At 43.8% G+C, this 15,170-nt stretch overlaps 1 protein-coding gene across 14 annotated transcripts in view; it reads left to right on the forward strand.

Moving 5' to 3' along the window:
* The window catches only part of CTNND1 (catenin delta 1), a 49,255-nt gene that overhangs the window by 11,862 nt on the left and 22,223 nt on the right, over positions 1 to 15,170 (forward strand). For 11 of the 14 annotated variants that reach the window (XM_059142853.1, XM_059142870.1, XM_059142878.1 and 8 more), the window contains exon 2: positions 13,568 to 13,687. The exons of the other annotated variants lie outside the window; for them this stretch is intronic. The gene's annotated coding sequence lies outside the window, so the exon portion shown is untranslated. The remainder of the gene's footprint in view (positions 1 to 13,567; positions 13,688 to 15,170) is intronic. 14 annotated transcript variants of the gene reach the window in all.

The raw sequence follows: 15,170 nt of genomic DNA on the forward strand, positions 1-15,170 counted from the left end.
TTAAAGTGACTTTTGCTTGAGTAGGAGTCAGATGTAACCCTTGAATCAGTATTTTTTTTTTAAGATTTTATTTATTTATTTGACAGAAATCACAAGTAGACAGAGAGGCAGGCAGAGAGAGAGAGGGAAGCAGGCTCCCTGCTGAGCAGAGAGGCCTATACGGGACTCGATCCTAGGACTCTGAGATCATGGCAGCGGCTTAAACCACTGAGCCACCCAGGCGCCCCTGAATCAATATTTTTAATTAGACTAGAATTATCTAGGATTGTGAATTCTAGATTTGGGACTATGGACACGTTTTAGGATGGGATATAGACCCAGTCTTTGAAAATGTTGGCAGCTCTTTGTTTCTGGGAGGATACTTGAAATAAGTTGTTTTAAAAATAGGGTTTGGGGCGCCTGGGTGGCTCAGTGGGTTAAGCCTCTGCCTTCAGCTCAGGTCATGATCTCAGGGTCCTGGGATGAGCCCCCCGCCTTGGGCTCTCTGCTCAGCGGGGAGCCTGCTTCCCCCTGTCTATCTATCTCTGCCTGCCTCTCTGCTTACTTGTGATCTCTGTCTGTCAAATAAAATCTTTAAAAAAAGTAATAATCAGGGTTGTCCAGTCTGCGTTGTAAATAGGGATATTCTCTGTTGTACAGCTCAGAATTCTAAAAAATGAGATAATTCTTTTTTAGGTTCTGAGTCTAGAGTATAGGATTTAGGACTGTGTCTTTCCAGCTATCCTTATATTTAAATCCATGCTTTCCATCAGCCTCTAATCCAGCCTGGAATAATGACCTGAGCTATCTGGTGGACAATAATAGCCCCAGTACAGTATTTAATAACCAGTGCCCTTCTTGCTAGAGGAGTGTGGTGGTCGGAGGGTTGTCAGGAATAGGCTAGTACAGTGCTTCTCACCAGCAGACTATCAGTCATTTTGAGAGCTTTTTAAAAACATGAATTCCCAGGCATTCCCTCTAGAAATTCAGGTATGGGGGATGAGGAGGTAGATTTGGGACATGGTATTTTTAATTTTTTTGTTCTTTTAAAGTTTATTTATTTATTTAAGTGATCCCTGCACTGAATGTAGAGCTTGCATTCATGACCCTGAGATCAAGAGTCACATGCTCCTCTGATGGAGCCAAGCCAGGTAACCAGAGATTGTATTTTCTTAATAAAGCTTCCCAGGTGATTCTGATAATTTAGGTTTGAGGACCGTAAAACCTGAACATTTGAGTTAAGCTGCATATCTATATGATTTCTCAGTTGGGTGGTTATTAAATTAGTATGAGAAGTAGAGAGGAATAGTTCATGGTAGTGGACATGAGAAGTTGACTAATTTGAATTTTTCTACCTCTGTATGCTGTATTGTATAGGAATTACAGATGTCACTGCCTGATTTGGGGGTTATGCCAGTACTTAGCATGGTACGGAGGACTCGCCTGTTGTGAAGGAGGGAGACTTTTAGACCGTATCTCCACTTCCCCTCTCCATTTTGAAATTGTGGAACAGATTTAGGAGAGGATGTTCTCATTGAAACTCAGCTGGACAATTTGTTTAAAACTCAACAGGAAGGGCCAATGTTACTTCCTGTCTGAAAAGGAAGTGTTGGCTTCCTTCCCTTCCTCCTTGGCTAGCTCTGGCCAACTTCTAATATGGGTGGGGGAGGGACTGATCATGTTAATACTTTTCACTGACTACCTCTGCCTTGGGAAATCAGATTACCATCATTGTTCAAGTCTGGGAACATCATACTCACTCCCTTCTTTCCTCATTTGAAACGTGGAGACAGGTGTTGTTTGGTCTCTTGTATCTTTGCTCTTATGTGAGATCTTGCCCTGTGGTGGGTTCGGCTGTTGCAGTCCAGGAAGCCTCCCAGTCTCCCAGACATTACTTTATATTCAACCTTATATTTCCCCTGTATTCCCTGACATTTGAAAATAGATCAAGGAGCTGTAGGGAAGAAACTGAAATCCATTTGATGCTGAGGGGTAGGTTGCAGAAAAGAGAACATAATTGGGCAGAAGGGAGTGGGTGACAAAGGTTTCTTATTTTTAAATTGAGCCAAGAAAACATTCCTTCTAAGTGGGGCCAGTTGGCACTCTTCCTGCTATTTTAGTCCAGGCTTCTCCTTCCTACTGGCCATTCAATTGTATTAAGTGTTTGATGTGAGTTTGAACTGTGGTCTCTGGGGTTGGGGGGAGGGAGAGTGGTGGAAACAGCTGGTGCCTTCATCAAGCTATCTCAATTACGCTGCTTCTCAGAGTGTTTGGGATTGGGGAGGGGTGGAGGATTGGAGGAATTGGATGTATGTTAGCAGAGCCCCAGCAACTCCCATGTAGTGGGATTGGATTCTCAGGCACTCTTAATACCATGTGGGATGCTGACTAGATGGAATGTAACTAAACCTTCTTCAGTCACATTCTTTTCTCTGCCCCCCTCCACCCCAGTTCTTTCAGCTTTGGGCTTGATTTGGAAAGAGGGGTATGTGGGAAGTTAGATAGCAAAACAGACTCATGGTTTTCCAACCACTGAGTATTCTGCTTAAGTCTTGGGCCCCTCCATTGACTTTCTCCTTACCCATTCATTACTCCTTTGGTTGGGTTTTCTAAATATGTCTGCAGACAGCCAGAGATACAATTAGAACCAGGACCTTTGGTGAAGTCATGTTGAATTGTAATCGGTTGGCTATACTGTTCTTCCTCCTTCCCTCACACCCTGGGGTGACTGTATTTCTGAGTCAGCACTGCTTTTCTGTCTCACCTGCTGAGTTGGAGGCAGAGAACCTGCCAAGCATCCTTTTGGAGCAGCAGTATTGATATGGGTGTGGCCAGTCTTCTGGGGTGAGTCTTTATAAAGTATGTCTGAAAACACTTGCAGATTTTTTGGTTTCCTTTTATATGACTACCTCACATGATACTACTTAATTGGCTGGTTTTTGGCCTGGCTGTGATGAGGGAGAATGGGATTAAAATGGTGACAATTGGGGTCACCTAGGTGGCTTGGTTGGTTAAGTGTTTCTCTCTTGGTTTCTGCTCAGGTCATGATCTCAGGGTCAGGAGATGGAGCCCAGTGTTGGGCTCTGCACTAGGGCGGAGTCTGCCTGAGAGTCTCTCCCTCTGCCCCTCCCACTCATGCGCTCTCTCAAATAAATAAAATCTTAAAAAAAAAAAAAGGATAATAACAGCTGGTACTACTTCTTCAGGTATTCTTTTTTTTTTTTTTTTTTAAAGATTTATTTTATTTATCAGTGAGAGAGAGAGAGAGAGAGCAAGGGGAGGGGCAGAGGGAGAGGATCTCAAGCCAACTCGTGCTGAGCAGAGCCTGACAAGCGTCTGGATCCTGAGATCATGGTCTGAGCTGAAATAAAAAGTTAGGGCTTTAACCGACTGAGCCACTCAGGCTCTGATATTTTTGAGAGAAAAAAGGAGTTAGTCTGATTCAGTGCTAGGTAAGAGATCTGAAACTTCTGTTTGTGTGCCTCTGTGATAGTTTGCAGTGGTTAGGCTCTGCTATTCAGGTTTTATTCTAAAGCCTAGCGTTGCTAAATACCCATTTTACTATCCAGCCCTAGATGGCTGATGTTGTGTATATTCCTGCCCTACCTCCTTCCACCTGGTTATGTCAGATCCAAATATGAGTTAATTCTAAGTTACGCTGTTTCAGACTTAGGCTCCTTTTGCATCGTATACTATCTGAATGAGGGTTCAGCCCAGACTACTTGTAGCAGATCCAAGAAGGGGGAAGGAGTTTTTAGGAGAAAGAAAAGGAATAAACGATGAGAAATTATAGCACATTACTGGTCTCCCCTGGTTGGAGAACTCTGCTGAGCCTGTGCTATGCTTTATGCAAAGGGAATTGAGCCCTGTGGGCAAAGGGTGTTCCTTTGGATTTCTCTGGTTAATAGATTAGATTGGCTTCTATCTCAATCTTTGCTTCTGGGGTTTAGGGCTAATGTCCCATGGGCTCGTACAAGATAACAGAAGAATGCATCATTTATCCCATTCTTGAAATTAGTTGAGGACCCTTATTAGAAAGGAAGGCTTCCCTCCCCCCCACAGTAGAGGTTCCAGGTCTACAGCCCTTGACCCACTCCAGGGGCAGTAGTGAGCTGGAAAAGCTGAGGTTGCTGTCTTGGCCTCTTTGCTTGCAAATACTACTGAGCAATTCTAGGCCTCCCCTCATTCCCTAGGGAGGTAGAGAACTTTGCTCCCAGCACCTACTGGTGCTTATCCTGCCTCTTCTTAGGGTGGAGCCTGCTGCCTTTGTTTGTCCTCTGTGGGGCCTCTAAGAATTAACTTTTTGCTTGTGGGGGAAAGGGGTTTGAACCTGGTAGAAAGGGGTGACAGAGGATGTGTTTTAAAGCCGTTCTCCGGCTGTATGTTTCCTTGACTGATTCTGGAGTGCAGTCAGGTTGCTATTCTGAAGTGTTCTTTGGGTGGTATCCCATGTATCGGAACGGAGTATGAGGAGCAACTTTAAAATCCTCAATGCATGCCTCCAAAGTAAAGACACTTGCCAAGCAGGAATCTTAAAAATCCCCTCACCCGCTTTCAACCCTTAGATCCGCACAGTATCTTTCTGCGGATTCTCAAAGGCCTTAGCTTTGTCCTATGTAGTGTTGGCTTGGGGCAGGGAGGAGGGTTGTTTTCCTGAACATGATAAGGAACTGAGCGGGGCAAAGTGGGAGCTCTGACTGGTGATTGGTAGACAGGATGCCCTGGAATGCGGTTGGCCTGCAGCCCAGAATCCAGCACTTTGTATTTGTTTGTTTCTGGGAGACTGTGGTCTGGTGCTACTGTGACAGGAAGTGAGAAAGCTGGGAGTGGGGGAACGGAGAGGGGCCATGTCTTTGTGGTTCTCCTGTGAAATCTCTTTGTCCCTGGAGAGCAGCTCTGCTCCAGGGCTCTACTGAGAAGAGAGCAGCCTTTGTGTGTCTAATGGGTCTCGGAGCATCGCGCTACTCTGAGGGATTAGGGAGTGTGAATTCTGACTGTGGCCTTTTGCATCTCAGTACTTGAGTTATATAAATGGCTTCCATCTCCTAGCATTGGGGAATTTCACTGAGTTTTATGTGTGTTACTGTTAATTTATAGATCTCTAGGATTTAATTAAGAAAGGAATTCTAGAAAGAAATAGATATTTGTTTATATAATGTTTATTCACTCTATATTGCAGATACTTTGTTGGGTCTGAAAGGGACAGAGAGAACCAGGAGATGCTGGGGCCCAGCATTTTACATTTCACCCTTCCACTTGGCACCCTACTACACACAGAGCTAGAGAAACCTACCCATTCTTTGATTTCATTATTGGGAGGTGCTGGTAGTTCATTGTTTGCACATAACTAGGGAATGGTTAGTAGTTTCCTGGGATTCTCTAGCCCCCCCACCCCGAAATAGCACCTGTAGCACTCTCTTTGCCCCTCCTTTTCCCTCTTATTTTATGTTTTCCCTGCCCTTCATTCCAGCTGTGAACAGGCATCTCTTCTAGCTTTGTGGATTGGGTGGCTGAGTCCTCAACTTCTTGCCAAGCTGGCTAGGCCCTGAGCATACACACAAACCCGCCTTTGATTGCCCAGGAGGACAGCTGCCCCAGAGGCAGATTGCTAACATACCGCTAGAACAATCCCTCCCCTCTGTTCTGATCCTGGCCAACTTCCCTGCTTCTAGTTCCTTCTGTTTCCTACCCTAACTCTGATCTCTGCTTTTGGTTTAGGGAGATGCCACATTAAAAAGGAGAGTAGGGATATTTGTGATTAGGTTTTCTTTTTTGTGATGGGGATGATTTGAGATTGTGACATGTGGCCCGATTTCTAGAGCAAGCCCTCCAGTGGATAGGTGACTATGTAAAAAGTTGTATTACTTTTGCCCCTAGCACCTTCCCTCCTGAATTCTTATTCTTTTATAGAATGGGAAATCTGAGGTAGATTGCAAGCTATTTTTCCTCAGAATCAAATACATTCTTGCTCATTATTATTTTTTTTTTACAATTTTATTTATTTATTTAACAGAGGGAACACAAGCAAGGGGAGTAGGAGAGGGAGGAGCAGGCTCAGGGAGCGTAGATATGGGGCTCAGATGTAGGGCTCCATCCCAGGACCCTGGGATCATGACCTGAGTTGAAGGCAGACACTTAACAACAATGACCACCCAGGGGCCCCAGTTCTTGCTCATTCAAATGAGGGTAAGACCCAGGGACGCCTGGGTGACTCAGTCAGTTAAGCACCCCACTCTTTTTTTTTTTTTTTTTAAGATTTTTATTTATTTATTTGACAGAGATCACAAGTAGGCAGAGAGAGAGAGAGAGAGAGAGAGAGAGAGAGAGAGAGAGAGAGAGAGAGGAGGAAGCAGGCTCCCTGCCAAGCAGAGAGCCCGATGTGGGACTTGACCCCAGGACCCTAAGATCATGACCTGGGCCGAGGGCAGAGGCTTTAACCCACTGAGCCACCCAGGCGCCCAAGCACCCTATTCTTGATTTCAGGTCAGGTCATGATCTTAGGAGTCACTCAGATTGAGCTGTGTCAGGCTCAGAGCTCAGCAAACCTCAGCACATGGAGTTGGCTTGAGATTTTCTTCTTTCCCTCTGCCCCTCCCCAAGTGCTCTCATGCATAGTCACCACTGGCCCCATAATAAATCTTTTCTAAAAAATTAAAAAAAAAAAAAAAAAAGTGAAGGTAAGACCCAGAAGTCTATCTGCTTTCACACCATCCTCCATCTCAAAAATTTACTTTTGGGGGGCCTGGATGGCTCAGTGGGTTGAGCCTCTGCTTTCAGCTCAGGTCATGATCTTGGGGTCCTGGGATTGAGCCCCGTGTCAGGCTCTCACTCAGGGGGGAGCCTGTTTCCCACTCCCCCACCGGCCTCTCTGCCTACTTGTGATCTCTGTCTGTCAAATAAATAAACAAAATTCATAAAAAAGTTACTTTTGGTCAGCTTCTCTATTGGAATTAGAATGACTTTTACACACAAGGTGTATAGAAAGTGCATACCCCCTTTACTCTGTCAGAAAGAAAGAACATAAACTTGGAGTAGGATAGGTACATTTCCACTACTCACTGGCTCTGTGACCTTGGGCAAGATACTGAGTTCTTCTGATGTACAGTTTACTCATTTATAAAAAGGGGCCATTTATAAAAAGGGGCTAGTGTCAACCCAGAGGTTGCTGAGAAGATTATCTGTGGTAACTTAGAAGGGGAGATCAGTTAATTAATAAATCACAACTTTTCTTCCCCTCTTATGTCAGATTTTTTTTCATTTAGATAGGGAAAAACATTTCCTTCAGCAGTCTGTCCTGTAGCTGAAACAGGACCTTCACACTTTATCTTATTTCCTTATAGACTCTTTTGTTGCTTGTCTCAAAAAGTGTGTATATTCTCAACGTGATGGAGGGGTGTCTTACTGCTCTTTTCAGTGCTTTGAGGAAGCAGGACTATAAATGTGACTCAGTTAGCTGGTTGCAGCTCTCCCAAGTCACTGTCAGAGGAGGGGCAAGGGGAACGCCTGGGTGGCTCAGTCAGTTAAGTGGCTGCCTTTGGTTCAGGTCATGATCCCAGGTCCTGGGATTGAGTCCTTCATGGTGTCTTTGCTCAGCGGCGAGTCTGGTTCTCCCTCCCCCTCTGCCTCTTCTCCCTGCTTGTGCCCCCCCCCCTTTCTAAGACAAATAAATAAGTAAATAATCTTAAAAAAACAGAGGATGGGGAAGGAAATGTTGAGAATGCCATAGATAGAAAGTAAGGGGGTTTGGTGAGAAGCTACCTCTTTAAAAAAGGAATGTGAGCTCAAACAGTTTGGTGACCTCTAGAAAACCCTAAGGTTAAGCTTTTTTTTTCCATGAAAATTTTTTTCTAGCCTAGGGTAGGGAAGGGTATAAGGTATCCTAGTTAATTTTAGGATTTCTGTTTTATGACACAGGAGTTACACAGTACCAGTTGGATTAGACTTTTTCTCACTTCCCATTGTGTACTTGACCTCCCTTTCTTTTTCTCCTGTAGGGAGGAGAAAGGCATTTGGCCTCTCCCCTTCCTCCGGTCTGACACCTCCTTCTTTTTGCCCCTCCCTCTTATCTTTATTTCCTTATCGGCCTCTCCCTAAAGCTCTGCTTTCTCCTTATAAGGCTAGGTGAGGCTTCTTTGGCAGGGTTGCATCAGGGATCCAGGTAAGTAACTGATGTGTCTTAGACTTTCAGGATTGAGAGAAAATTCAGCGTTGTCTGTCCCAGTGGAGGGCCTTGGAGAGGCATGTGGGTAATGGGGGTGGAGAAGAGGCGGCCTGGCCTGAGAGATCAGAAGGACTTGTTAGACCAGTCCTGTGTGTGTGTGTCATACGTGCCCTAGAGAGAAGCAGGTTTTGTTTCTTTCCATACCCTTTCAGCCCTGGGCCCCTCACTAGCTGAGAGCCACACCCTTCCTTTGCTTCAAAGTCAGTCCAGCATTCAGCCATTTAGTATGTTATGGTTTGGGGGTTCCCAGAATTCAAGGTAGAGGAAAAGAGAACAAGGATAATGTTCCATCTGGTTTCCGAATTTAGGGTCAAGATGATGGAGTTGATTTTTTTTTTTCTTTTAAAGTCACAGTCACAGTGAAAACTAAATTCTGATACATAAATTTGGGTCAGGATGATAAGACTGAGGTGAGTTTAAGGTGTCCTGTTGATCTGTGGAGATGTCCAATTCAACCTCCTTTTTAACAATATTTTTAAAAAACCAAAACTTTTAGATATTTTCTTTCTTTGCTCTGGAACTCCAGTCAGAAGGATCACTCTTCCCAAAGAGGACAGTGATTTGTCATACTTCTTAATTTGTCAGAGAGGTTCATGGTGGACACATTGAGATCTAGTTTTTCCCTGTGAAAATGAAAGTTCCCAGTCTGCCTTTTGGGTGCTCTTAGGTGGCGAGGCTGGACCTTGCATCAGGCCCATTCACAGCGAAGCTCAGGAACTAACACCTAAGAAAGGGCCATTTCCATCATATCAGTTTTGTAACTCTGAGAAGTGGTCAGTTGAGATCATGAAGTGGGCAGAGTACTCTTTAGGTCTTCCTGTAGATCACGTCCAGGGACTAGGGCTTAGTGTGGCAGTTAAGTCTGACCAACAAAGGCAGGGAACACTGGAATTGTTCTCACGGAGCTTGAGATGGTAGAACATCAGGTGGTAGGTGGGGCACTTAGACCTTGGACCTGTACATGCACTCTTGGTGATGTACATGTACTCTTGGTGATAAGAAGCCAGAGAAAAAACTACTACTAAATATATTCCTTTAATTTAAAAATAAAATGGCAGTTTTCTGTGCATATGGTTGAACAGGAATAATTGCTTTGAATTTTGGAGCACATGTGGTTTTAGGCAAAAAGATACTTTTTAGGGATCTAGAAGACAAACCTTTGTTGGCTTGAACCTTACGTAGTATAGCTCTGTGGTGTTACAGGTACTATATTTTATTGATTGGTATTCTTCAGTGTGAGGCTCAGTGTGCTTTTTAAAACAGTCATTTGAAATCTCTAGGATGACATAGAGTTTTGCTTATCCTTGCTTTTGGAGGAGGGGAAGGTATCACTTTGTGACATTGTTTTTTTTTTTTTTTTAAAGATTTTATTTATTTATTTGACAGACAGAGATCACAAGTAGGCAGAGAGGCCGGTAGAAAGAGAGAGAGGAGGAAGCAGGCTCTCCGCGGAGCGGACAGCCCGATGCGGGGCTCGATCCCAGGACCCTGGGATCATGACCTGAGCCGAAGGCAGAGGCTTCAACCCACTGAGCCACCCAGGCACCCCGTGACATTGGTTTTGATTTCATAAAAGAAAAGAGGATGACTGGCTTTGGGATTGGCTGCAGAAGATAAAATTTCTTTCCGAAGAAACTCTAAGACTATTCTGTGGGGTTTAGAGTTCTCCATCTGAGAGCAGATACTTTCTCTTTTTTCCATAAGGGGTAGCTTGCCTAATTCTGGTCATGTCTTTGGATGTATTTTTTTTTTTTTTTTAAAGATTTTATTTATTTATTTGAGGGAGAGAGAGAATGAGAGCTAGCGAGCCTGAAAAGGGAAAGGTCAGAAGGAGAAGCAGACCCCCTGTTGAGCAGGGAACCGGATGCAGGACTTGATCCTGGCACTGCAGGATCATGACCTGAGCTGAAGGCAGTACTCAACCAGCTGAACCACCCAGGCACCCATGTCTTCAGATACACTTATCAGAATAGCAAGGATGTAGGAGAAGTTCAGTCATCCAGCCTATACTTTTACATATATTAGCCCATTAAAGTTAAATCCTGACAAGTAATGAAAGTAAAGATAACAGGGGTTATAACTTAACCCTTCGATTTAGTTCTCACAGCTACTTTTAGGCAGAGCCAGAACTTGAACCCCAGGTCTTTTGACCCCTAGTCTGGAATTTTATTTTGTCTTTCCCTTTGAGAGTGTGGAGAATTCCTGTAGTTTACTGGGCTTCTTTTAAAAGCGGAGAAGGGGGCATGTGGAGACATGTGTGGCTTATTCAAAAGTCCTATTAACACCACCAAACTCTGGCCCCTTGTGTTAGCTATTTGTGGTAGTGTTTGTATCAGTAACCATATGAATAGCTTGCTGTGTGTCAAAACATTTTCTAAGCACTTTATGTGGATTGTCTCACATACTTCTTGCAGTTACTCTTTGTATATTTTATGTCCCCCATTTTACAGAAAAGGAACCTGAGGTTTAGAGCTTAAGTGGTATTTTGCCCGAAGTTCTACAGCTAAGAAGCAGTGGAGCTGGGATTTGAACCCAGGCAGATTCCAAAGCCTGTATTCTTAACTCTGAGAATCTTAAGTTACATTCCTATAGCCACATGACAATAGAATAGGCCATTCCAGGGACAGTGTTATTGCTGATACTTTTTACCCAGCTACTGGTTGGCATCATCTCTTTGGTTCTTCTGGGTATTTGATCCAATTTAACTTTTGGTTTGGGTTTCTCACGGAAGAGACTGAATTTTTACCATTGTCATCACCGGAATGCTGGAGCCTTGCTGTAGGCTCACAAGTCTATAGCACCTATGGCTTGTTAAAAGTAAAACCAGTCATAGTCTTAGGGGAAAGTCTACTCTTAGGGGAATGGCAGGGCGTACTTTATGTGTGGTCTTTCTCTCCTCATTTGGAGAATTCCTTGACCATCTTTTTGTAGTGAGAGCCAGTGTAATGCATTTGAAAATATTAAGAAAGGTGTTAGCCTGGACTCCTGTGACTTTCTTGATTCTAATTGTCAAAGTCCATTAGTGGTTTGCAGATTCTGGTTTAAAGCACAATTTTTTTATGTGTATTGCACTGATGAAGACTCTTCAAGTCTGAGTTGTGAGGTGGGCTGTTGTACTGTAGCTCGTCCTCGGCTTCGTTCTCTTCCCCCACTTCCACTTTCTTTTTCCTCCCATTTGTTTCCCTTCTCCCACTTACATCCTCTATGTAGACATTATGAATAATCCTTTAACGTAAGGAAAAATGGAAATCCCCTCCCCCACTAATTTCTTGTGATGTTTTGGCAGAAAGTGCAAGGACTGTTGGGGAGAAGGGCTGGACTGTACATCTTATACTGGGCTTGTACTTTCTAGACTTGACAGCATGTAGTAGAAAGAGAACACAGGCTTTGGAATGGAATATATCTGAGTTTAAATTCAGACTTTGCTATTAACCAAGACCTTGGGTACTTTCTTCACCTAGAGCCCATTTTCTCATTTGCAGTAAAACTTCCTTCTTTAGCGTTGTATTACCGCCATAATAAATGTAAAACACTCAGTAACTGTTAGTTCTTTTCACCTTCCCTTTCTCTGTGGTTAAAAACTGCTAAGGCCTCAAATAAGGGGTCAAGAACTTAGTATAGCGGGTGTGCAGTCCTGCACTCTGTGTCCTGGAAACACTGGTCTAGGTGGGACCTCCTAGTAAATAGAGTTGGAGCAGGGAAACCAGCTCATCCGCTCCTTAGAACCCAGTTATGCTTTTGATCCAGTTAGTCTCATCTACTAGTTCACAAAATAGTTTTAGGCTGAGGCATTACCATTAAGTAATATAATTGGGAGATAGAAACTAACTCTTGAAACAACTTCATACCTCACATTTGTATGACATACATTATCCCACCTGATCCTCTTAGCAACTCTCAGTTAAACTGGGCTGGTGATGCTGGCATCTCTTGGATGAGAACATGGCATTGACTTCCTGCCATTGTTGGTTAGTGGCAGCGCCAGGACTGGGACCAGTCTTCTGCGTCCTATCCTACATAGCCTCTGCCTCTGCTCCCTTTCAGGCAGAAAATCTCACTGTGCTGCTAGGTCTAGGAATCTGATCCGCTCTTTCTGCTTAGCTGTGTTGTCCTCTTCTGCAGATTAGAGCCTGGTGCTCAGTCCTTAAAGCTGTGAAGGATGCGAGAAGATCCTGCATCCTGATTTAGAGCCCTGGGTAGTTTTCCTACTATCCTTTCTTAACTCCCTTTATTGAGAGTTGTAGGGGTAAAAAGTAGCTGTTTACCACATGATGACAATTTCTCTGCAGCAGGGAGTGTTGTTACTGTATGCCCCATGATAGTGGTAGTTTGGGTATTTATTAGCAAAGAAGATTACAGGGTGGAGGCTGCCAGAGTGGTAACTGCAGTTCAGGCCCTGTTGAAATCTAGAACTGGAAGATGTCTTTTGAGCTTTAGAGTCCTCCTGATCTGGAAGGTTCGCAGGTCATCATACATAGCGGATATGTTCAGTGCTTAATATGAAGCAATAGAGATGAGGGAGCAGCATTAAAAAAAAATTTTTTTTTTTTTTTTAATGAGGATATTTATTAAAGATGTTTGAGTGGCCTGTTGGGATGTAGGGTGGGAATAGGAAAACTCAGCAACAGACGGGAAGGAAGAACAGTAGTTTGATAAGTGATTGCGGGAACCCAGAGCCAAAGACAGAAATTTAGAGTGGGGCTGCCACATTCTTGGATTTTGGTGCTGGACCCACTGGAAGATGTCTTAGTGGTAGAGGATTAATTAGGGAGTTTATTGGACACCTGTCTGTTCCTCTGGGTACTCTTGCTTGCAGAATGCTGCATGTACTCTAGAGCAAACAGGCCCAAGTGCTTGTGTTTGGTAGGGCCCTGGGGAGCGTGGGAAAGGGAACTGAAGCAAAAGGCTCAGTCTAGGCTAGTCCCCACTTGTCTTCCCCACTATTGCGTTGGTTTCTCAATGTCTTTGTGGGCATGCTGGGACTGGGCTTTGAGGTTTCTGCCTTAGGGGTGGGAAGGAGGGGGAAGGGCATTCCAACATCAGAAATTCCCCTCCCCCACTTTGATTGCCGGGAATAGGGGATAAGTGAATTATTATCTATATTATAACCTACTTTGTACAGAAGTACTCCATGACAGTAGAATCCAGGTTTTAATAAAAACTACATCAAGGTCCTGGTATCTGAAGACAGAACAAAGTCCCAAGGGCATTTGTTACATTAAGCAATTGCAAGTCCTATTTTATGTGACTCCCTTCCATTCCCAGATTGTCTTTCTCCCAATACCTGCCCTTTCCTCTTATTTTTTAATGTTTTGGGTATATTTTATTTTCCTCTCAATCTCATTTTTCCTCCAAATATTTCTGCAGCTCTCTCCTTCCTGCTTCCTCCTTGCTGTGGTGGCTGGGATGCTTCTCCCATGATTTTTTGAATCTAGACTGGGCTGTACTCTGTGTTAAAACCAATCAGTTACGACCTTGTCTTAACAGGTGTGTATGGAAATATGTTTATTAAGAATAAATTTTTTAAGTACCTTTTTTTCCTTTAAGGGGTTGAAAAGAGGGTGGGGAATAGGGGAAGAAAGTTTATTTTAAAACCTCTTTTTTTTTTTTTTTTAATTTTTATTTATTTACTTGACAGAGATCACAAGTAGGCAGAGAGGGAGTCAGAGAGAGGAGGAAGCAGGCTCCCTGCCGAGCAGAGAGCCCGATGCGGGGCTTGATCCCAGGACCCTGAGATCATGACCTGAGCCGAAGGCAGCGGCTTAACCCACTGAGCCACCCAGGCGCCCCTATTTTAAAACCTCTTGACATGGTATTTGTTGCACTGGCCATAAAGTCTCCTGTAGCCAGTTTGTAAGCGAGAAACCTTATTGAATCCAATGGTGTGACTACAGGGCCCCTCCCTCCATTTACTGACCGATTTGCAGTTAATGCAGTAGGGTGTGGGGAACTCTTCTTTTTTATACAACAATCATTTATTGTATAAATAGAACACAAATCCTTTAGCTACTTGGGTGTTTAACCTGAGTTGGAAAGGTAAAGATGTAAAAATGCAGTTGGTTTATTTAGAGCTTTCTGCAGGATAACAGGGATATAGGAAGTTCCCAGCCACTGACTGAAGGTTAGAATGTGTTCATTTTCCTACTTCCCAAAGAGGTGAAGGTCGCTGCAAGTGGAGCCTTTTTACATACAGAATTTTTTATGGTTGTACTACTCTCTTGTCTCCTGGAGCCAAGGCCCACAGTTTGCCTTCAGCATTATAGTATGGTTTTGAAAAGTAAAAAGACTCCTTCATAAATGTATTCAAAATGAGGGCCTTCATTTTGTTGCCTGCATTTGACGGTAGGAAGTTTTTTTTACTATTTATATTTCTTTTTTTTTTTTTAAGATTTTATTTATTTATCGGGGGGGGGGTGAAGAGAGCGAGCACAGGCAGACAGAATGGCAGGCAGAGGCAGAGGGAGAAGCAGGCTCCCCGCTGAGCAAGGAGCCCGATGTGGGACTCAGGACGCTGGGATCATGACCTGAGCCGAAGGCAGCCGCTCAACCAACTGAGCCACCCAGGCGTCCCACTATTTATATTTCTTGATTGATTGGCATTTTAACCTGCATATTTACTTAGTAAATTTTGCCACCCCTGAGGCAATTTCAGTGTTCAGATTTGGGGAGTAAGATCTGTAGGTCTGTACTGTTCCCTTAATTCTAGAAATGGCTTACCTCTGCAGGCCAGTGAGTGCTGGTCTGTGCTGTGGAGTTACAACTTTCACTGAGTTAATGCCAACAAATTTTTCCAGGCAAAAATAATCTAATATTAATCTCCTGTTATGACTGTAGTACTTAGCCATATTCTCCCTCTCCTGCCAACAGTGTAGACTTGGATCTAGTTGCACCTTTCCATGCGGTGGTTATTTCTGGTGAGGTGTTAAAGGGTAGTGGGCAAAGGATCCTGCTTGAGCGAACAGTGGTGATG

The sequence above is a fragment of the Mustela lutreola genome, chromosome 1 (assembly GCF_030435805.1).
Source record: "Mustela lutreola isolate mMusLut2 chromosome 1, mMusLut2.pri, whole genome shotgun sequence".
Classification (NCBI taxonomy): Eukaryota; Metazoa; Chordata; class Mammalia; order Carnivora; family Mustelidae; genus Mustela; species Mustela lutreola.